Below are 24,724 nucleotides of genomic sequence, written 5' to 3'. Positions count from 1 at the left end.
AAGGGATGAGGTTTCTCTGGAGGAGGAGGAGTATGATGAGACACTTGGACCAACCAGGCAATCTTCATCGGCCCGGTTGGTACAAAGCTCTGTGGGTGCCTCACAAAGGTCCAGGCAGGACACAGCAAGCGAGGAGGATGAGGAGGACTATGAGGATGAGCCAGAGGAGGAAAGTACACAGCGCTCTACTAGTAGTCACCAGATAGAGCGTGGATGGGGTGATGCAGAGCAGCCAGAGCACATTCCTCCAGCTGGTGACAGCGATGCATGGCCAGTTGGCAGCCTTCAGCACATGAGTGACTTCATGCTGCAGTGTCTGAGAAACGACCGACGCGTGGCTCGTATTCTCTACACAAATGACTACTGGGTGGCCACCCTCTTAGATCCACGTTACCGGGACAGCCTTCAAAGACTAATTACACCATTGAATCGGGCGCGTAAAATGCAGGAGTACCAAGATGCACTGGTTAATTCACTCATGTACTCTTTTCCACCGCATAGCAGTGATGTGCGTGCACTAGCAGGCACCTCAGTGCGTCCTGGGCCCAGCGGTATCCGTTCAGAAGCCAGTAGCAGAAGCAGTACTTCTGCTACTGACAGGTTCAGTATACCCAACCTGTTCCAACGGTTTCTGAACCCGCAAACAGTTCGGGCACCATCAGCACAGACAGTGTAATGCACTAGGAGGCAATGTTACCGTGACATGGTGGCACAATACCTCTCCACCCCTGTCAGTGTGCTTCAGGATGGATCTGCCCCCTTCAAGTTTTGGGTCTCCAAGTTGGATACATGGCCTGAGCTTAGCCAGTATGCCTTGGAGGTCCTGGCTTGTCCTGGTGCCAGTGTGATTTCTGAACGTGTCTTTAGTGCAGCCGGCAATGTACTAACAGACCAATGTACCAGACTATCCGCTGCAAATGTGGACCGGCTTACATTCCTAAAAATGAACCAGGCCTGGATTTCTGGTGATTTTTGCTGCCCTGGGCCAGAGTAGACAGGTTACATGCATGGTTGGTAGCAGTATGCATGCTCTGTCATGTGCCTATGTTGCACACAGCGTCATCTGTTATGCCAGTGCTCTGGCCTCTACTACCAACATCTAGCTCCTGGTTCTGTGACTGACTCTTTCACCTCATACTGTTTTCCATGGGCTCTAGTACCGCCAGCTAATGCCCATTGACGTGACTGCTGATTTCACAGCATGCCGTGCTTCTGGGCTCTAGTACCGCCAGCAAGTGCCCATTTCCGTGACTGCTCATTTCACAGCATGCCGTGTTTCTGGGCTCTAGTACCGCCAGCTAGTGCCCATTTCCATGACTGCCACTTTCACAGCATGCTGTGTTTCTTGGCAACAGTAACGCCAGCTGTACCTCGTTAGAACAAAGTGGGAAAAAAGGACGACAGATACCAAACACCTATAGGCAGAAGCACAAGAGGCGGGATCCAGCCACACCGACTGTTTCCTGGCAGTGAAGTGCGGACACAGGTGCCTCCCCCGAGGGGTAAACCGAATTCCAGCATCGCCAGCTGGTTCTCGGGAGTGCCCAAGGGCATGGGTACCTCTTGCTCCAAACCGTGTTTCGACAATGCTCACCGTTAAACGGTTGTGTCCGCCGCACTGTTCCACGCCCCCGCCGTATATCATTCTGGCTTAGTTTGCTGTTATCCATGGTGTCGGCAGTGTAGGAGCCCCCTACGTGGACTACGGGACCTGGCGCTCAAGGCTGGTCTCGACAGTGCCAGCAGGCCCTCCTCCTCCCCTGCTGCGACTGCGGAGTAAAGAAGACTGTGTCTGGGTTGCGGGGGGCAAATGTGACTCTTGCACCTTCTGCCGAGAAGACATTACTCCAGTAGAAGACCCAAGACAGGAAGACAGATGCAGAAGACCCAAGACAGGAAGACAGATGCAGAAGACCCAAGACAAGAAGACAGATGGAGATGTCCCCGGACTACTGTCTTTTTGCTCTTGAACTTGCATCTTTGTGGGGGTTTTTTGGGCTTCTCGGCAGTGCTTTTGGCTTATGTCACTACTACATTGTGGTATCCGGGCTACAGTAATGTCAGCTGTTGCCCAGTACAGCCACTGGCACTTTTACCTTCTGCTGCTTATCTGGGTTCCAGTAACATCAGCTGGTTTTCAGTAGACTCAATGGCTTAGGTTCCTCCTTTGTGGTATCCGAGTTCCAGTAACGTCTGCTGGTCCTTGGTAGTCCATTCTGGCACAGGTTACCTCCTGCTTAGTTATCGGCCTCTGGTAAAGTCAGCTGGTGACCATTAGGTCCATTGGCACCTATGCTGATTTCTGCTGCCTATACGGGTTCCAGACTCACCAGCTGGTTCTCTCAAGTTCCTGTGCCTACTGTTACTTCTGCATATTTCCTCTGGGTTTGGGACATTCTGCGACCAGTCAATAGCAGGATAACCATAGACAGAGGTTTAGGAAGCAGTAGGAGCAGATGTACATTAACCAAAAGCAGAATATCAATATGCAGAATTACTGAATAACAGTAATATAATCAGCAGAAGAAGACTAAGCATGGTTTAAAGGGAGTGTATCCGTTCCTCCACGCGGTGCTCCTGGAAACTCCCTGCAAAGCAAGGTGAGCTGAACGCGGACACATGTCAGTCAAAGGGCATATTGACACCACCACCAGCAGTTTTAATTTAATAATGTAAAATCACTAACCCTAACCCCAACTATCCCTAACCCTTACCCTACTAACCATAAACCCTAACCCTACCCCAACTAATCCTAACCCAAAGAAAAAACACCGCAGTTAAGATGTTTTCCTGCTACAGCTTTCGCTCTGTGCATTTTTCTAGCGATTTTTTTGCTCCTCTACTTCTGCAACCTCCTTCACCATTATCCTGAGGTGCTTCCCCTCCATTTTATCCATTATATAGCACTGTAGTGGTCATTTTGTAATTCCGATTTTTTTCTCCCATTGACTTGCATTGATATCGGAAATCGGAAATTCCGATATCCGATATTTTTTCAATATCGGAATTCCGATACGATATCGGGCAATATCGCTCATCCCTAGTCTGATCTCAATTCCAGCCAATTCTGAGTTGAAAAAGTCAAATGGTGGTCCTTCCCTTCCAAGCTCAGCCATGCGCCCAAACAGTGTTTTAACACCACATATGGGGTATCAGCTTACTCAGTACAAATTTCAAAACAACATTTGGGATCCAATTTCTCCTGTTACCCTAAGGAAAATTAAAAATTTGGGGCAAAAATATCATTTTTGTGGAAAAAAATGATTTTTTTATTTTCACGACCGGGCGTTATAAACTTCTGTGAAGCACTTGGGGGTTCAAAGTGCTCAACACACATCTAGATAAGTTCCGTGGGGGGTCTAGTTTCCAAAATGGGGTCACTTGTGGGGAGTTTCAATAGTTTAGGTACATCAGGGGCTCTCCAAACGCACATGACACCCGCAGACCATTCCATCAAAGTCTGCATTCCAAAACGTCACTACTTCCCTTCCGAGACCCGACGTGTGCCCATGCAGTAGTTTTCTCCCACATATGGAGTATCAGCGTACTCAGGACAAATTGGACAACAACTTTTGGGGTCCAATTTATCCTGTTACCCTTGGGAAAATAAAAAAATTGGGGACTAATTGATCATGTTTGTGAAAAAAATACAATTTTTTTATTTTCATGCCCGGGCATTATAAACTTCTGTGAAGCCCTTGGGGGTTCAAAGTGCTCACCACACAACTAGATAAGGTCCTTAGGGGGTCTAGTTTCCAAAATGGGGTCACTTGTGGGGGGTTTCCACTGTTTAGGTACATCAGGGGCTCTCCAAAAGCAACATGACACCAGCAGACCATTCCATGAAAGTCTGCATTTCAAAACGTCACTACTTCCCTTCCGAGACCCGACATGTGCCCATACAGTAGTTTTCTCCCACATATGGGGTATCAGCGTACTCAGGACAAATTGGACAACAACTTTTGGGGTCCAATTTCTCCTGGTACCCTTGGGAAAATAAAAAAATTGGTGACTAAAAGATCATGTTTGTGGAAAAAAAACGATTTTTTTTTCACGCTTGGGAGTTATAAACTTCTGTGATGCACTGGAGGGGTCAAAGTGCTCACCACACATCTAGATAAGTTCCTTGGGGGGTCTAGTTTCCAAAATGGTGTCATTTGTGGTGGGTTTCCACTGTTTTGGTACATCAGGGGCTCTTCAAATGCGACATGGTGTCCGATCTCAATTCCAGCCAAAAACGTCAAATGGCACTGCTTCCCTTCCGAGCTCTGACATGCGCCCAAATAGTGGTCTACCCCCACATATGGGGTATCAGCGTACTCAGGACAAATTGCACAATAACTTTTAGGGTCCTGTTACCCTTGGAAAAATAAGAATTGAGGGTGAAAAGATCATTTTTGTGGAAAAATATGATTTTTTAATAGTACGGCTGTATGTTATAAACTTCTGTGAAGCCCTTGGGGGTTCAAAGTTCTCACCACACATCTAGATAAGTTCCTTGGGGGTCTAGTTTCCAAAATGTGTCATTTGTGGGGGGTTTCCACTGTTTTGGTACATCAGGGATTTTCCAATCGCGACATGGTGTCCGATCTCAATTCCAGCCAAAAACGTCAAATGGCGCTGCTTCCCTTCCGAGCTCTGCCATGCGCCCAAATAGTGGTTTACCCCCAAATGTGGGGTATCAGCGTACTCAGGACAAATTACACAATAACTTTTAGGGTTCGGTTCCCCTTGGGAAAATAAAAATTGGGGGTGAAAAGATCATTTTTTGGAAAAAATATGATTTTTTAATTGTACCGCTGTACGTTATAAACGTCTGTGAATCCCTTGTGGGTTCAAAGTTCTCACCACATGTCTAGATAAGTTCCTTGGGGGTCTAGTTTCCAAAATGGGGTCACTTGTGGGGGGTTTCCACTGTTTAGGTAAATCAGGGGCTCTCCAAACGTGACATGGCGTCCGATCTGAATTCCAGCCAATTTTGCATTGAAAAAGTCAAACGGCGCTCCTTCCCTTCTGAGCTCAGCCATGCGCCGAAACAGTGGTTTCCCCCCACATATCAGGTATCAGCGTACTTAGGACAAATTGCACATTAAATTTTGCAGTCCAATTTCTCCTGTTAGCCTTGGTAAAATAAAAAAAATTGAACCTGAATAATTTTTTTGTGAAAAAAGTTAAATGTTCATTTTTTAAATATTCAAAAAATTCATGTGGCGCACCTAAAGGGTTAATAAACTTCTTGAATGTGGTTTTGAGCACCTTAAGGGGTGCAGTTTTTAGAATGGTGTCACTTTTGGGTATTTTCTATCATATAGACCCCTCAAAGTGGCTTCAAATGTGATGTGGTCCGTAAAAATAAAATGGTGTTGCAAAAATGAGAAATCGCTGGTCAATTTTTAACCCTTATAACTTCCTAACAAAAAAAAATTTGGTTCCAAAATTGTGCTGATGTAAAGTAAACATGTGGGAAATGTTACTTATCAAGTTTTTTGTGTGCCGTATCTCTGTGATTTAAGGGCATAAAAATTCAAAGTTGGAAAATTGTGAAATTTTCAAAATTTTCGCCAAATTTCCATTTTTTTCACAAATAAATGCAAGTTATTTGAATTAAATTTTACCACTCTCATGAAGTACAATATGTCACGAGAAAACATTGTCAGAATCACCGGGATCCATGAAAGCGTTTCAGAGTTATTACCTCATAAAGGGACAGTGGTCAGAATTGTAAAAATTGGCCCGGTCATGAACGTGCAAACCATCCTTGCGGCTTAAGGGGTTAAGCTTCATGAAGATCTTTTTTTTTTAAATGGGAAAATAAAATAACATTTAAACTATGAAGGCTAGCAAGATCAGCAACCTTTATACTTTAAAGATAGCGGCGAAGAAGACTGTGGTGAACCTATCTTGACTTGAACAAGATTGATCTTCATGCATCCATGGCTCAAGATCAAGCTGAAGGCAGTTTATAAAAACCAAAAATAAAATAAACTATGAACAATTATGCAATAGTATGAGAAAGGTTATATGAATCAAATAGGTTATAGGAATCAAATTGAAACTTCAATCTAAATCTATATTATTTAAAAATATGCTGTGCAAATTTATTATATGGTTTAAATTGAACTATGATTTCTTGTACCAAATATTAATTTCTTTGTGATGACAAAACTTTAATTAACTTTGCACCTGTTCTCTTTTTTACTTTTTCATCAGTAATAGAAAAAATGCTTCAAAGGTAAAATTATCTGAGCGAGATGGGCGGGGGTCACACTCGCAACTGCAATGCAAGAAACTCGCGCATCAATACCTGGAACTGCCGCCGGAACTAGGGACTGGAGTGTGCGGCTGCATGTATTTCTATGCAGCTGAGTGCTCTGGTCCCGAATGCCGGCGGCAGTGCTGGGCATTTATGCGAGACACTCGCGTGGGTTTCTTGCATTGCACATGCAAGTGTGACCCCCGACTTTGAAGTTGGAATTCAAGTCCAGGTACTTTTCTGGTTCTTTGGACTAAATTTTGGTCGAAAATGGCAAACCCGAATATCCATGGGTCAGGTTATCCTTACTCTTGAACCAACACAGGAAGAAGGAGTGACAGTATTGATGTGTTCCCCTCCCGAGGGGCAGCTTTCCATGCTCTACTTTTTAACTAAAATTCTTGTGACATATGATCATTCACACTTACCTTGGCAAAGAATTTAGGAGTTTGTTCACACACGGCAGATTTTCCTTCTAGATATGGAGACAGAGAATTCACGGTTCATTAACAGCAATGTGGATGAGGCTATGCCAAATCTAATGTGCAAAATCTGTTGAAATTATTGTATGTGTAATAATATGGAGCCAACAACTCTCTGTTTCAGCACCATGCAGTCACTCCAGTTAGAAATGCCTTTATAATATGGCATCTGAAAAAAATATCATCTGATGAAATGTATCTGAATTTTTCCTATAGGACTATGTATAACAATACCACTACATATCAAATGACAGGCATAAGGGGATACAGCATGGTTTACATCTGAAAAAATACACGAACACCGGATATGGTATATAATATCTCTATATCTATCTCGATAACAATAATAATAATAAACTTATATTGTATATACTACCACCATAAAGTGCCATACAAAAAAGAGGATTGCAGGAAAATAGATCATATACCTTTAAGGGTCACCACATCCCTTCAGTGTGCACCCCAACGCATGTTTTTGTATGGCACTTTATGTATAAGTCATTAGGACTTCTTTTGCACAGCAATGAAAATTCAATGACACATGGTTGTTTTTTCTGGCACAAGCACACTGCACTTTGGAATGCAGTAGTAGTTGTTTACAGCAAAAAAAAATTTTGCACATGCACATTGCACTTTATATTGTGGGTTAATAGTTTATTTATTATTTGATATATTTTTTTATATTTTTATTTTTATTAATTATTTTCATTTTTTTTAATTTTGTTTTTTTTGTTAATTTCACTTTATATTTATTCATTGCTTGCGCATAATACACTTATTATTGTCATTATTTATTTATTTGAGGAATGCATATGTGAATATAGTATATTAATTGGGTCCGTATTATTTTACAATTATGGTAAAATTGTCCCAGTTGTGCACATTGTTTTTAATATGCAAATTGCCTCTTCAGAGAAAAAGAGGACCTGAACTCTATAGCGCCACCTGTTGGTAGTAGCGATCCTACAAGTCTCAACCCTTTAACGAGTCTTGTAATATGACTTAGGATAAAATTTTTAAATGATTTTTGATTGTGTTACCACCAATATAATAATAATAAAAATTACTTTGATTTATTATATCTTGCTTGGTCTTTCCTGTCCATGGGTCCTTCGGTGGATTGGGGATGGTTTACATCTGCATCACTCTGAGCTTGTATGTGTACCTAAAATGGTCACGATCAACAAGCATAAAGTTAAACTAGTGGGTATAAAATGTTCATTCTTCAATAAACTCTATTTGTATGATTTATTGTCTTGTACATTACTCTTCCGTTAATGCTAGTAATTTATCATTGAGAGTAAATGTGAATATATTTCCCTTAAATGTTAAATAACTGCATTTTTAAATACTGATGTAGAGTCTGGAATATTTTCAGAAAAGTAATGTCAAATAAAACTCATAATATTTCTTTTCTCAGAATTCTCAAAGCATCAATCAATTTCAACATTGTAGCTCGGAAAATAACAGGCAGTAATTCAAGGCTTCTATATTTATTGCCGATCTGGGTTTCTACGGAACATGTTTGCTACAATCAATTTATATTGTGCTCGTACAAAGCTTAGAAACCATTTCCAAAAATCGATAAATGTTTATAGATTACATGTAATAGACTTTCTTTTAATATTTCATTCTAGCTTGTGTTATGCAAAAAAAATGTTGGATAAGATAAATAGCATTAGATGTATGTTCTTGGCCATCGTGACATATTAATGAGTGAGGTTTTTGTTGACTATGGATTGGCTCAATTGATGGATAAAGTAATATTCCTATTACAACTACATGGAGTTTTATAAGGTAGACAATTTGTCTCTACAGAGACTTTTTTTTACTAAAGATGGGAATTTTATGTCACTTTCCTGATATAGAGTTTTGAGATTTCCAAGCTTTACAAAAGAAAAGTCATTATCCATGTACAAATTTAAGGATATTAAATATTCATCAAATAAAGGTTACTTTTTCTTGCTTTGCAAAAAGTTTCAGATTTTTCCAATTAAGTTTTGCAGCACATTCTTTGTTTTTTTCAAGAACTCCGCTTACTGTCACTCAGTAGAAACTTACATTATTTCCAGTAGAAATCTCTCCTGGTAACGTGATGGACACATGCCTGGATTAATACAGCAACCATATAATCATGAGTACTTGGTCTGATAATGAGAAAAATATTTTGATAACACATAAATAGGTCCAAAGAATTAACCTGAATGACAAATATAGGATATCAAAATTTGTCATGTACACTGGGATATAGTTGTCACTAGGCACTCGAGGTTCTGTGCCTAAGGCGGCAGGCTGTGAGGGATGCTAATAAAAATGAAAGATTTTTTGTATATGTGCAGCGCCTGGCAGGGCCGTGGGGGGTACTCGTACCGGACCGGTTCTTAAGGGGATGTGTCAAGGCAGCAGTGACCCGGTCCGTGGCCCCGGGCCTCCAATAAAAATGATGGAAAGGGGAAATAATAGTTTGTAAGGGATAATTTGTGACACCACCTGTGGTGTTCGGCAAATAAGGTGTTAACCGACACGGCAGATTCAGTCCGCTGCGGCCGTTGTAGAATTAGTTCAGCTATCCACAAACAGAGCTCGGCCCCAGGACACTTGTAGTGATATGATTTAAGATTGTGGTAGTGGTGGTAGTGCAGGGCAGATGATGCAGCAAATAAACTGAGGACACAGCAGGGTGCAGTTTTTACACTTTTACTCACAGTTCTGCTGTTACAGTCCCCAGCCAGGGTGCTGTGTCCTCAGGGTCGTTGGTCCAAACAGCTCTTAGGAAGCTTGGGGTGCACCCATTGATGTTCCTTTCCTGGCCGTCTCACTATGCTGGCTACCACCTCTCCTGCCCTGCATCTTCACACACAGTGTCCTGAGCCAACAGTCTCAGATCTTGTTGGGCGATGTTGGTCAGACCCCTGGATCCTATATGTCTGCTTTTTTGGCGAATAAGTGTGGGGTGTGGGAGTGTGGAGTGGGGGTTAAAGATACTGCCGCCTCCGGTTTCCTAAGTGAGTCCTTAGTTTCTCCACTGATTTTGGGGCCGGTCCCCTAACTGCGACCTGGTCCCTCCACCGACCATGCCTGTGGATGCGGGCCCCATGGATGGATTGCTCACTATTCGTGCCCCTAAGACCTCTTTTTCCTCTCCTCCTGGAGCTTTTCTTCTTTTCTTTGCTATCTTCACTCCGTCTCTCCCACTCTATTTAGTCTGGAGACAAGCTGCTCTCAGCTTCAATCTTAACGAGCGACTCTTTGTCTCTCCCTCTTGACTGACTGACTCTTTCCAGAACAATCTCTTTACCTCAGCACTAACTCCTCCCACCAATTGTCACTCCCTTAGGCTCCGCACTTTCTTTACTTTCTTCACCCACACCCTCTACTTAACTCCCCCCTGGCCTGATGGGAACTAGTGTTGGGTGCTGGTGTGTGAGTCCTGGCAGTGCCCCTTCCTTACCTGAGAGCAGAGTACCACACCTCTTTTAGATGCATGGAGGATACTTGGGAGAACCAACACACAAACATCAAGGGAGACAAGCTATGCTTTTTCCTCTCTTTTGCAGTACTGTGTGCACAATGCTGATTTGTGGAACAGCAGTCGTCAAAAGCTGCTCCATCAATAGAGACCTGAGAGGACACTGCTCAAGAAGGAGGCAGGTCCAGCACTTCCCACATTAAATTACAACACCGCCCACCTAAGACAGTCATGCAGCTGAGCAGAGGCTCATTAAGTATTTGTAAGTATACTTGTAATGATCAGTGTCTACTTTTTGGTATAAGCATGTTAACCTCATGGAGTGGAAGGTAAATAGGGAGCAGGGATTGTCTAGTTTTGTCGCAATCACATGACACTGCTTTGGTCTTACCAATGATTGGAGCAAAAATTAAAATGCACAATGTCCTCAATGTGGGCAGGCAGACAAACAAAGGTAAATGGATGGGGCAACCAGGCAGACTAAGAGAGCAATGGATGTAGGGGGAGCAGATTAAGAGTATACATAGCAAATTATTTGATCTATGTAAAGTTTAATGCTGAGACACCTGACTGAAAGGAGGTCAATCACTATATACCAGTTTTCAATAGGTCATCTGCCACTTAAAGGACTCTAAAAATGAACTTGAATTAACATTTGAGACCACCTAGATTGCTACCATAGTAATATGCAGGGTAAATAATTGGATTGTAAAGATTTCACTCTCTAAAAACAATCCCTTTCAGTGTTAAGAAATAATGTGCGAATTATCATGTGGCTGGTCGAAATCTAGGTAAAGTAGAGTTATTCAGTCATATGATGGCATTACATAGCTATGATATGGTGGTATTAACCATTCATGGTATGGTGGTATTATGTAGTCATGTAGCCAGTCATGGTATTATATAGTCATGTTGTGATGGTATAATCAACTCATGGTATGGTGGTTTTGTCTAGTCACAAAATAGGAACGAAATCCAGCCATGGTATTTTGGTATTATTCAGTTACAGTATGTGAGTGATTTTATCTTGTCAGGTGTAGCATATTTTGGTGGCAGAATAGCTGAAGGTGCCACATTAGTTGTTCGATTACTGTAGTCTCTTTATGCAAATTGTCTCTTCAGAGAGGAAGAGAACCAGATCTCAGAACTAAATATGCTTCCAGGATGCAGTAAACCCATGTAGGAAATATGGCGGCAACACAGGTACAAAATACTGATGAGACAGTCACTCACATCCTGCCAATTCATGGAGGGGGTGATTGCTTAGTATTAGATTGCACAAAAACATCTAGTATAGGGTGCTGTTCACACACAGGTAATGCACTCTGTCTGGTTTACACCCTATTAGTGATGCCTATGCTATTAGATTAGGCTGGCTGAACAGCACTATTTAAATGCATCCCATGAGAACAGAAACTATAGTTTACAAGGCCAGAAATGCTGGGCTTAGCTGCTCCCTGAATATTGAATTGCAAAAAAATACATATAAATAATACATGAGGTATTGGTTGATATTTTGGCCAAGATATGCAAGCTCGCAACCCGCATCAAGGGGTCTCACACTTGCAAGATCTAACACTAAACTTATTTGCAAAGCCACAAAAGGCGGTCTAAAAATTCTCCAAAAATTAAACATGCAATATATACATATAAATAATATATGAATATATGAGGTATTGCCACCTATAGGAAGAAGCACTCCTAAAAGTTAATATCGACCCTTTAATGAGCCTTGTCATATGACTTAAGATAAAAACCAGAATCTCAATTTGTAGACACTGTGTTTCGGTACTGCCCCTCGTCAGTGCAAAGTCTGAGATCTGGTTTGGCTGTGTGAGAGGTGTCTGACCTCAGTCCAAGGGAGTAACATTTCTCCTTGCAAAGAGTGACATGTCAAGCATGCTGAGATGAGGCGACTTAAGCCACAATGCTCCTCTGGGAAATATGCAAATTGTCTCTTCAGAGAGGAAGAGTGGGCCATCTACTTTCACATGGTCTACTTAAGAAAGGTGATGAAGGGTATTCAAGTCTTGTACCATCCACTTCAATAGGACAACTATGCAATAACCTGTGCTGACAAGTAGAGTAGACAACGTGCAAGTAGACAACATGATTTTAAGATTGAAAAGCTCCAGTGCTGTGGTCCCTTCAAACACCTAATAGTCATGAGATTCCATGAATCAGACCCTCAATGATATAATAATGATGACCTAGGATAGTCCATTAGTATTCTATTCTTAGAAAAACTCTTTACTGGAAGCATGTGAAGGCCCAGTGCCTAGGGCATCTGCACTTTATTAACATGCATGTTAATATGCCCACTATTATTGAGATAAGTTTGTTAGCGTAACAACCCTAATGATTTATTACAAAAACCTTTGCCTTATCAATACAATCCCACACCATTTCCCGTATCCATGCATATGGTCAGTATATGGGGAAATCTTTTCATTGGGATCCACCCCTGCTAGCCAAAACCAAGAAGAGCTAACGATCAGAGGCTCTAGCCTTGGCCAACCTGGCATGGTTTTTGATTCTTGACCCAAAGTGATCGATGGGCTTGCATAAAACAAGTCATAGGTCAAGTTCAGCTTTGGTAAATATGCACAGATGTGTCATTTTCTCTTGGTCCACGATGTGGAAAAAAACTTTATTTGATGATACTCTGTCAAGAAATGGTTTTGCTACCAGTATCTCTGTGTGACCACCCAGTGATTGTGATTTACATTGGGTTTTGAGTCTTCACTAAAATTTAAGAAAAGAGTAAGGATCTAGAGAGCTAAAACTATATCCAACCTATTGCGATAGGACTTCAGAATAATTATCTAAGTAGGTTGTCAAGAGTGGTGGACTAAATTTGCCAATACGTATACCATGTTAGTAATAATTAGGCTCTATTTACAGGCAGCAGTGATATAGTTGGGTATAGGTCCAGAATGATGTATTTCTCCCGTTACCTATAAAGGACATTTCTATGTACAATTAGCAATGTATATAATTACGCTACTTTTACTTCTTACCATTCTGTTTTGTCTCAGTCCTTCATATTTCTTAGAATTGCAATACCATGAAAATAACAAGTGAAAAAGCTACAATAGCCGGTGTTTATTTGTGTTTTTCTTTGTGGTTTTATTGGAAGCGTCTGTAAAGAGATTCACAGTCTAAGTTCAAGTAAATCCTTTTTAAACAGAAAACAATAAGCTGGTTTTAATGCAAACTGTGACTGGAATATTAATGTGAGGAACTCCATTGGGAATATTTTATATCTACACGCTACAATAGTTTGGAATCTTTAGCACATTCTTTATGTTAACCTGCTTTTCAAAAAATGACTTAACCCATTCATCGCAAATAGAAAAAAATATAATACTCTTTTAGTAAGACATATAAAAATAAAATGTCTTACTTTTTCTTTTAAAAAAAGTCTATTAAATTAGCTTTACAATGTTAGAAGAGATTTAGCCTCTATGAAAAAAATGCAAATAAGGTGGCTTCGAGGCACCCTTGGTGTGGCCAAGGGCTTGATGCATCATTACGCCAACTCAGTTTTCATTTTGGAAACTTTCGCTGCTTATGATTGACAGTGCTTGCTTGACCCAGAGAAAGTATTGTCTGAACTCAGCCCATGAGTGTACACGTGCATGCTGACACTGTTTAAGCCTGAATGTGTGCATGCGATATCAGTGCAGGCAGGCACAGTCTTCTCCCTTGCTACTTCTGTTAGGAACGGCGGAACACACTAAATAAAAATAAATAATAAAGTGCATTCGCCGCTTGGGGTCCACCGTGCAGTAGATGTTACATCGCTGCTAGGTAATGACAGACAAGCAATATAGCAGTATAATGCGCGCGGGTTAGACTTCACCCAAAGTGCGCAAACGCTGAGCCTGTTAGCGTCACAGACCACAGGAAAATGCACACACGGTATCTGGTCACAGGAGCAGGACCCAAAGCAGAGGAGCTACGTCCGTCTAGACCTACCGTGTGTGCGGTGTCGCTACTGCGGACACCAAGTAGGGCTGCAACTGCAGCGTGGCGTAGGGCACGGCCGCTAGTCGACAAAGCTAGGAGGCAGGCGCAATGTTGGACGCTAGAGTAGAGGTGCGGAGAGCACAGTGGCCTAAGGCTTGCCACTGACTGGCACTGACTGCTGCACTAATTCCCTAATCACATGCGTAATATCAGAGGGAAGGGGCTTCAAATGAGTCAGTCACCAGAGTCATACATCCATCACCATTCACACATTAGCTTGAAAAGTCTATACTAGTGCATGGCCGAACGGTCATGCGCGCTTTTTATAGTCGTGCGGGACCTTCCAGATCTCCGAGATGGACCAATGAGATCTGGAGCAGGACCTGGGCACATGACCCCCGTTCTCCAATGGGAGATCACCTCGTGAGCATGCCCAGTAAGAGCACAGAGGAACTTAGTCTCTGGAGCGGTCTGCTGCAAAGTAATCTTCTCTGCAGTAGATAGACAGCAGGAGACCGCAGAATGTGAGGCTCTGGATTCCTGCAGAGCAGGCGCCGAAACCAGACGCCTAACAACTTCTTGGTACACCAATTCAACTGGAAGCAAAGCAAGAGGATAGCTTCAAAAAGTAGCCAGGGAGGAGAACACATCTGCCCACACTATGGGTGCATGCATTGACACTGTGTGTACACAGCCAGGCTTGACAATGCTTGCAATGTACAAGCGAGTGCTATCAATCAGAAGTAGGAAAAGTCCTCAAAATAAAATTAAAAATTAAAATTTGAAAATTAAAAATAATTTTCTCAAGCACTGTATCATTAAAATGTCCATTGCTTGTATAATTTTTATAGGCGTTAAGTCCCCTATTTCGTTGTACAGTTAGTATAATAATAGACTCCCTTTTAAATAAATGTTGACAAAAGGCTTTTTCACCCCTTTTCTCCCAGGCACTGTTCCAGAGACAAATCTGAAAATTACATGAAAGGTTGAGATTCAGCTCCTCCACTGGTTCCTTCACTTGTCTGGCACAACTGACGCACCGGAGAGGTGGGAATGATCCTATTGCAAATTATGGGATCAGTTCCCCCATCAGTTTCCATCCTGCATGTTAGGCTCACTCAGTGAAGTGGATGAGCTAAATCTCATGTCCAGGTGGGTACACGGACCCTTGACAGGCTTACTTTGCAAAATGGACTCGCTAAGTCCAAGGTCAAGGTCTGCAAATGAACCCTGGGTGTTGGTGCAGCTGGCAATGGCACATAGGGAGCAAGAATGTGGTACACAAAGAAGAAGATGCAAAATCATAAAGACCTGTGAAAGAAGACAGCAGGGCAACAGGGATAAAAGCACTTTAGAACAGCGTTTACAGAAGTTGGAATATACTAAACCAGAGTCTTCAATAACAATCTGAGGACACAGGTGTGTACCCTAATGGGCCTTAAATAGGTTTAAGGAAGCAATGTCATAAATCTACACTGGGCAACCCACAAAACTTGATGTGGTGAACAATAGAGGGCAGCGAAAAGAGGTGAAGGAACTGAAGCACAACATACCTGGGGCAGGAGAGTAACAGTGTGTTTTAGTTAAATGCCAGATGGTGATAATTATGCAGCACTGAACATACTGTATGTGCAGGTGATGCGCCCCAAAGGCCGTGGGATACTCGGTACCGGGCCGTTCATCTTAAAGGGATGTGTCACAGTGGCAGTGACCCGGTCCATGGCCCCAGGCGGTCATGTAAAAGGGGAGTATTGATTAGGGATAAAGTTTATGTAGTGATTCGTGACGTCAGTTGGAGTGTTCGACTGTAGTATAGCTGGCATTGCAGATGATCCCTGGGGGAGTAGATGGTGATGGCAGTGTAGATGTTTAACCCTCTCCAACCAGGGCTGACCCCCAGAGATTGTGATGGAAGTAGAATGCACAGAGTAATAAGGCAGGAGACATGGAAAGTCACTTTATCATTTACTGTAGTTCAGGTGCAGTTCAGAGGAGATATTACAACTCTCATCAGGTTACAGTCTGCTCTGCAGAATGGGAGTTAGCCTTCACTCTGCTGTGACTCGGTCTAAGCTTCCTGCTATTCTAATCCCTTCTGGAACCCAGGCTTCCTGGAGTTTAGAACTTTCCAGTATAGTCACTACTCACTGTGTTTTCCTCCGCTGGCAACTTGCAGCTTGGATTTTGTGTGAAGCTCGAGTTCCTTCTTGCATAATTCTTCACTGATCCTAGTTTGCCGCAGTCTTCCCAGGGAAAACATTTTGCTGTTGGTTATATAAACTCACACAGTCTCTCAGCTTACCACCCTGCTCTGAAAGCATGGATGGCCTAGGGGCTGATTCCCTGATGCTTCTTAGCTTTGCTCCTGAAGGAAGCGCATGGCATGGCTTCCAAGAGCGTTCTCCATCTTTCTCTCTCCACCTTCTTCTTCACTGAAAACAACAACTCTCGACTCCTCCCCCTCACAGTTAGGGTGTGTCTGCAAAGCTCTAAGCTTCAAACAAGTAAGGGAGTGAGGTAAATTGTGTGTGTGTTGTGGTCTCTAGCAGAGAAAGCATAACTTCCATTGCTCACAAAACACATACAAAACTGTATATATTTAAGCATTTTGTGGTGGCAAAGGCACAAGGTGCCACACAGGGTGTGCAAGGCACCTTATGGGTCTTCTTCATGCTTCTCCATGCATACATCTTACTTGACAGAATGGAATTATAGGTATAAAAATGTTTTTGACACTGATCTGTTTGCTTGATAATGGTTGTATAGAGGAACCAAAATCTTTCTCTGAATGATTTTCTTGAAGTTTGGAGTGCCATTTTCTTCTAACTTTTTTAAATGGTTATTTGGAGATCCAGTCAACCCCAGAAAGCTCTGCACTCACTCTCTCCTATGTTTGCTCTGTATATAGTCTGCATGTTCATATTTTTTGTGGGGTTTCTTCTAAATGTCAAGATAATACTAGGAACACTTATCATGACTTTAAAATTGAATTAGATTGGCTTGGAACTTTAAGCATCGTTTGGACTGATATGAATAGCTGACACTGTATAAAGAATGGAAAATAGAGATATGTAATGTGTTCCTTTAGATTGAAAGTGTTATTTTTTTCACTAAACCTTTCTGCTTCCTAATTTCGTCTTACAAGGATGAGTGATTTTTAATACCACATTTCCCATAGTTATTCCTGGCTGTGGAGCAGATGTTTAGTTTCAACGGGTTGTAAATATTTTTGTGGAACACTGGGAAATCTATTGCAAAAACGCTATGATATCCCCATTGCATCTAGACTGAAATTTCATTTTCTAAACTGTATTAGATAAATGGCAAGAAGAGTCGATTTGGAAGCTGTGAAAAACAATAATAATTTATTTTCTTTGTCCTTTGTTGCTCCAATGTGTTCATTTTCTTAGACATTTAGTGTATATTCCCCTTGGTTTACAATTGAAAGTTTTATTGAATAGAACAGACAAAAATATCATACTGAGATGAACTATACAATAATAATATTCCTCTCAATACTTGAGAACGTTTATTTTTGAGAAAATGAAGGACATAACATCAGAAATATAGCCAAACCATGGGCATCAAGAAAATATATTATTGTTTTAAAATAAAGCAGGACTTCTACGAAGAAACAAATGTTTTTATAGAGGCACCTTACAGTAGCACATGTAACTATAGGGTGTCCACATGATGCCATACAGGACTCATGTATAGACTTCTTTTTTATGCAAGTGTGTTAAATAGGATCTGTTACTTGCTCAAAAATGAGTTAAATATCATCTATCACTTCATGAACTCTTGATACTGTTTTTTTGTGTTGTGCATCATCACTTCATTGAAGAGTTATTCATATTCACTGCTTTTGAAGTGCAGTATGTGACATCTCTGCTTGAAGTTCAACTGGGTGTTTCCTTTGAGTCTTCTCTGGGTTAATGTGCTTTCAGCCCTCCCCCTCAGATGCTGCCAATCATAGCTCAGCAGCTGATCTAGAAGTCTCAGATGCTGCCAAGCTGTGATTGGCAGTATCGGATTGGGAGGAGTGAAAGCTCATGCCCCCAGAGAAAATACTGAAGAAACACTCTGTTGTATTACAAGAAGAGATTTCACATTCCCTACTCCAAAAAAAGATGTGAATAGTTCAACAATGGAAAAAGAAGACCAGTGTTAGGGTAAGGCCGTGATCAGAAATGCGAGGAATATGGCTGAGTCTTGCATGTTAATACCTGGCACTGCCACCGGCACTTAGGAGTGGAGCGTGCGGCTCCATGTATTGCTATGCGATCGCATGCTCCGCTCCTGAGTGCCAGCGGCCGGTTATTAACATGCTAGACTCGGCCGTATCTCTCGCAAGTGTGATCCCAGCCTAACTTAGAGCTTTTTAGAAGGTGTATTGCTCAAGTTTTTTGAACAAGTGACTGGTCCTCTTTAAAGACAATGTTGAATGCAGATAAGCAGTGGCATAGCTAGCAATGGACTTTAAAGACACATATCCTAGATTGTTGACCATGTACCCTGGATTTCTGAGTAACCACCAAGTTCAGCAGTAATCAAATCATCAAGCAATTGTAACACACTGAGTTCACAGTACTTGAACAAGGTTTGGCATGGAAGTGGACATTAAGTGGCAATATTATTGCATAAAGAAAGCAAAATGGAACATCAATAAATGGGGATATATTACTGTGAAGGTGACAAAGAAGGAACTAATACTTTATAAGGGCAAAAGGGGGCACTATTTCTACTTGGAAGCACTAGTACTGTGATGAACAAAAATAATATTATTGTTTTGTGGTGGACATAAAGGGGTAATTGTTACTGAATGTGGACCCAAATGGAGGACATTCTTTATCTGTCCAGGAATAATAGAATTTTTATTGTCTGAGGACACAAAAGGGAATGGCACTATTCTTTAAAATTTTGAGGACTGAACTGAAAGGGAAATTAGGGGTCATAGCAAGATAAGTAGTTGTTGATAATTGTGATGATCTACAGGAAAAGGAAGGAGCCAAAGATTTTGAAGCAGCAAGTTTTATAGAAGCAAAGCTGGAATAAGTCTTTGTGGCTTCATATACCCCCCAAAATGGAAGTAAAGGGCAAATAAACTAATAATGGTAAAAGTATATTTTATTGAAGACATTAATAACAAGATTATTTTAAAAACTTTGGAGAAGAGTCATGGAGTGTCACATGACCAGTAGCACATGGGATATCCAAACAGTATATAGATAGTTAGATATTCAACAAACATACAAAAAGGGGATAGTTCAATACAAAAAGGGGATAGTTCAAGCGATAAATCTGGGTGGAGGATAATACTTTCCTACCAACATGGTATGGTACAGGGATAGAATATTGTGACAATTAGGAGACAAATAGTAGTGACTTCCAAAAAAGACTACAAATAGAATGCTCAATATCACAAGGCGAAACACTTAGAATAGTAAAGGCAATGTAGCAGTCACAAGACCTACCCATCAGACAACATAAGCTGATCACAACACAAGGAACTAACAGCCAGGACTGATTTAGAGTAGCATAAGACTCTATCTGGTCACCTTCCAGCAGTAAGCTGGGAGCTAAAGTAGGGTGTAGTGCTCTCCAATTACCTGGAGTATGGGAGCTGATAACGCCAGCTGGACAGTGGAACAGTACACACACCCATAGTGTCATCACTACAGGTGCCAGCCACCCAATTCTTAGTGACTGGAGAGAGCCTGTGGCATCCAGAGCTTCTGGTTCCAAGGCCTCTTCTATCACCCACCCACCCAGTGTCACCCACAGAATGAATACAGCATAACCTGGAGACAGAAGCAGATGTCACCACAGCAGGAGGTCCTGGGGGAAATGTGACACATCCTTTGATTCCTCTGCAGTCAGTTTCAGATATGCCCAGCTGCTGGGGTTGCCTTCGGGTTATTGTCGAAAATATTGAATGTAAGAGTAAGGGGGTGAAGAGAAGGAGGAAAAATGGGGTTACCTCTCCTGCTCCATGTCTGGAACTACCTGGCTAGGCAGCAATGTTTCGGGGGGAAGGTTATCAGATCTGGACTGACCCTTCCATGTGACTGCGGGGGGCGGTGACCTGTTAGATGGGGTACGTGCAGGAAACAGAGCAGACTCATGGCAGGAAAGTACAGCACGCTGGAGAGAGAGCAGTCAGCTGCACCGCATTCCTGGAGCGAGAGAGCCCTCCGGCTGAGGACTGAGACAGACAGACAGTATGTGGTGAGTGCCCTTTGTGTGAATTTGGACCCGTCAGCCTCTGTGACAAGAGGAGACTCCCCTGACAAGTTGGAGACAGATGCTTGTGTGTGCAGGCCCAGCATGCACAGTGACAGATCTGAGCCACTGAGAGAAGTAACTGGACTGGCTGAGGAGCGCTGCATCGTTCCTGCGGTGACACGTTATGAGCATGAACTTGTGACTAACAGGGGTGAGAGCAGGACCCCCTCTCACCGCCCAGCATCCTGTTGTTTTCCCCAGAGGCCATTTCTTCATCATGGACAGAGACTTGAGAGTCTGCACGTGCCACTGTTGACGGTGCCAACGTTGGAGAAGTAGACCCTTCAATCAAGCCTTCTACAGGCTGATAAGTTTATTCCTGCTTATGTTTATCTCTTTAACCACCCTATTACCTTTTAATTTTTGCAATTATTCCCCCTTGTTGCCCTTCCTTGCATGGAGTGAATATCCCTGCAAATAAACCTTTAACTCTTGGGCGGCCTCAGATATGTGGTGACATCCTTCATGCCTGCTGGTTATTACATAGGCACAACTGATCGTTGACTTTGTAGAGAAAATTAGAATATATTTAGTCATTGCTCTGTTGTGAATTTCTCCTTAATTCTTTTCCAAGGATTAAATATAAATTATCTGAAAAAATTTTTAGAAAACAATAGCAAAAAAGTGATTATATTTTAAATTAGTCTAGTGACTTTTGGGCCAACTGTTATACAGTATAATTTCATTCAGGTGGCTACAGCGGGAGGTGTATCTAGTACATGTGAACATCCTGGACTAAATGGCATTATATTATGAGGAATACATCATACCCTCTTCCATTCCTCCAAATGAAGGAACGCACTGTAATTCAGTACCACATGCCTTCTTTTTATTATGGCACCTGACAGATGCATTTATTTATTTATTGGGGTCACTCCCCAGTAGAGCGTCTCGTAAAACCATGCCAATGTCTTTATTGGATGCGCATACTGAATTATGTATTTTTTCTTCATTTTCTGTCCAGAATATCATTTCTACTCATGTTCATCTCACTACACACTTGTTTATATAAATGTTAAAACTTCCCAGAAAGCCTGTGTGATATTTAATGACTAAATCTTGGTGAAATGGATCTGAAATTGTATGTTTCCCTACTGATCTCTGTGGAGAATAAATTACTCAGCTCAGTAGATGCTATAAACACTGCTTGCTGGAGTTTGTCAGCTAACCCAGTATATAAAGGATACTTCACGAATAATCTAGAAGGAAAATAGAGGCCTTTAATCTTCATATGTTTAGTGCTTGACCTGTTTATGCACAAATTTATGACTACCTATATAAAATTGGATTTATATGCTGTATTAAATAATGACTATAACAGTAAGTTTATAAGGAAAAGCAAATAAAGATCATTTTCCATGTTTGTTGTGTCAGATGGGCACTGGCCAGGTCCTTGAGGGGAGATAGGTTTCATCACGATTGGTAGCTTCGGTGATGAGAGCTTGGAAAGCATTCTCCAGCACATATAGTGCTGAGAGGGTTATTAGGCCATATCAGGGCTTGGTTTTAGGAGTAGTCAAAAGAGATGGGTGGGAGTGCCTTCTCACATAATCCCAGCCTTGGGGCATGGTTTTGCAGATAAATTGGCGACCGAGTATCTCATTCATTGTCTGTGTCTTGAGTTGTGTGGATCTACTGTGGATCTACTGTGTGTTTTGCTGTCCTAAGGCCTTAAGAAACGGACACTATCCTGAGCAAACCTACCATATTGTATGGACTATTTACTTTGTGTTTTCACTTTGTCTTGTGTTTGCTTTCGCTTAAGCAGGTTTTTGGAGTTTTACAAAACCTGCCTGGATATTTTAACGAAACCGCTTCCTGTGCCTACCTCAACCACAGTTGTGTGAGTACGAACCTCTACAATTGTTTATCAGTATTTTCCAGCAGATAAAAAAACAGTTACTGTAAATTGCTGTTTATCTATGGAGCCCTATAATACAATCACATGACACATGGCCATCATTATGGCACATGGCCATAATACCGATCCATTTTGTAGAAAAATGTAATAGAGCTGCTATAAGTGCTGCTAGTCTGGGGAAAATTCGGCAAAGCTCGATAATCTGAATTTCAAACTTTTGATTTACAAAGAATAAATGAAGACCTCTCTGACCTTTCCCGGTGCCTGCGCACTGCAGTACTTTACTCTGCCTTCAATAGGGCAGATAAAGTATGCCTACGCCGGAGCCACAGCAGAAGTAAGAAGGAGGATGTCATCGCTAGAAGATGGGAGGCGAGGGACCGGACCGCGACATCCCTCGGATCGGACCAAACTCTGGGTGAGTATAATATAACTTGCTTTTGTTATCTTTCAGGTTACATCGGGGGCTTATCTACAGCATTACAGAATACTGTAGATAAGCCCCTGATAGCGGTGGCCGCAGCTCATAGACCGAAAATGAGGTGACAGATTCCCTTTAAAGAGGTTATCCAGGATTGTCTTTTTTTACTATGGGCCTAAAAACTAACAGGCAGGTAGTTGTCAATTACCTGCCTGTTTTACCCAGTGATTTTGTAACAGGTCATAGGATACCTCAAGTCTGTGGCCTGGGGCAAACTATATACATGTTTAATCTGGACAGCGGTTAATTTGACCTGTTACACTGACACAAAGTGGTCATTGAGTGCTCCTGCTAGCGATTCAGCTGCTCTACGTCAACAGAGCAGCTCTTCTTCTTTTGGGCTGCTCTGTCAATGTGGAGTCACTGTTGACGTCATGCTGATTGATCGCCGCACTTAAGAGGTCACGCCCAGTCAACAGTGCAGGGTGGAAGAGAAGCATCTGCTCTGTCAATGTGATGTCAGTTGAAACTGCTGAATCGCCGACAGGAGCAGTCAGTGACTGCTCTGTGCCAGCAAAGATTGGAGTCAGGCACGACAGGCAGGTAGGTAGCAGGTTACCGCCTGTTAGTCTTTAAGCTCATAGTATATAAATAAAATAGCATTGGATAAACTCTTTAACAGGTGTGTTGTGGGTAGTGTTACTTGACAAGATGTGGTGGGTTGTAGCATCTATTGTAACATCTATTCTCATTCCCAGTCCTGTTTCTAAATCCAACATGCACTCGGGATATACTCTTCCCTTTTTTATAGAACTTATTGAATTGCATATTGAATTGAATATTATAATTATTTTCATGTAATGAGACAGTATCATTATTATTAATATGTAATTTCTGTTTTCACACATTTCTTTGACAAGCGAAAGGATGATGATGGTTTTGGTAGACGTTGATTTAAAGCAGCATCCGTGCCTTCTAATGCTTACAACTAAATATGCCATTTTTTTTTGCATTTTCATTGCTTGATAATTGGTGTTTGTCAGAAACTTGCTTCATCTACATAATCAAAATGTCTACAAAGCTTCATTTTCCATTGTTAGGAATTTCTAACTGTGACTTGATGACATTAATGCTGCACAGATTTCCATTATGCAGCACAAGCACCATTTACTCTGAATTCCTTTTGTAACCATAATCCCAGCACCATTTCAATAAATTCAATACAGGGAATCGCATAAATGCATCTTCCTCCAAAACACCTAATGATTTTAATGATTGTACAGATGTCAAGGTTTACAAACATAAGACAGCACAATTAATCTCCCTTTATATGTGATGGCAGGCATAAAAGGGGAGAAGTGCACACAAATTTTCAATCCTAAAATGTTGTCTTATTTTCCTATATCTCAGACAACTTTCTGTTCCAATGTCGATTTATTCTGTTACACAAAGATTGTATTTATGTTTTGCAGACCTCAAATGGAAGCCTTATTGTAAAACCTCATACATATAGTATTACCGGTGAAATTAAAGTAAAGATATGACAGTTTTCATCCCTAAACAACCATCTGAGGTTTGCAGATAATCAATAGTTGCTCTGGAATAGAAGTGATGATCTACCGGAGAAACAATCCATATGAGGCCAGATGCCATAATTTGTCACTCCAATAAGGTACAATAATAACCTACATAATAAAAGAGGAGACTCTATTGTACAAAAAAACAATAATCTTTATTAAACAATGATATATACTACATTAAAAAAAACCCATAAAAAACATAAAAATAGGAAATTACAGGATTCAGAAAAAGATAGACAGACCAAGTAATAAATTATCACCAAACAAACCATGTAACACAAGTAGGTCCGCATTAAAACCAGAGCTGAAAAACAACAACATAGATGGAAATCTTAACAAAACAGTATAAAACACCCCACAGTCAGCAGTGCAACCGACAATGTTGCTCTGGATGTGTGGTT

This window comes from Dendrobates tinctorius, unplaced genomic scaffold (genome assembly GCF_039654945.1).
Source record: "Dendrobates tinctorius isolate UK_male_01 unplaced genomic scaffold, ASM3965494v1 ptg000047l, whole genome shotgun sequence".
Taxonomy (NCBI): Eukaryota; Metazoa; Chordata; class Amphibia; order Anura; family Dendrobatidae; genus Dendrobates; species Dendrobates tinctorius.
This window is presented reverse-complemented; position numbering follows the sequence as displayed.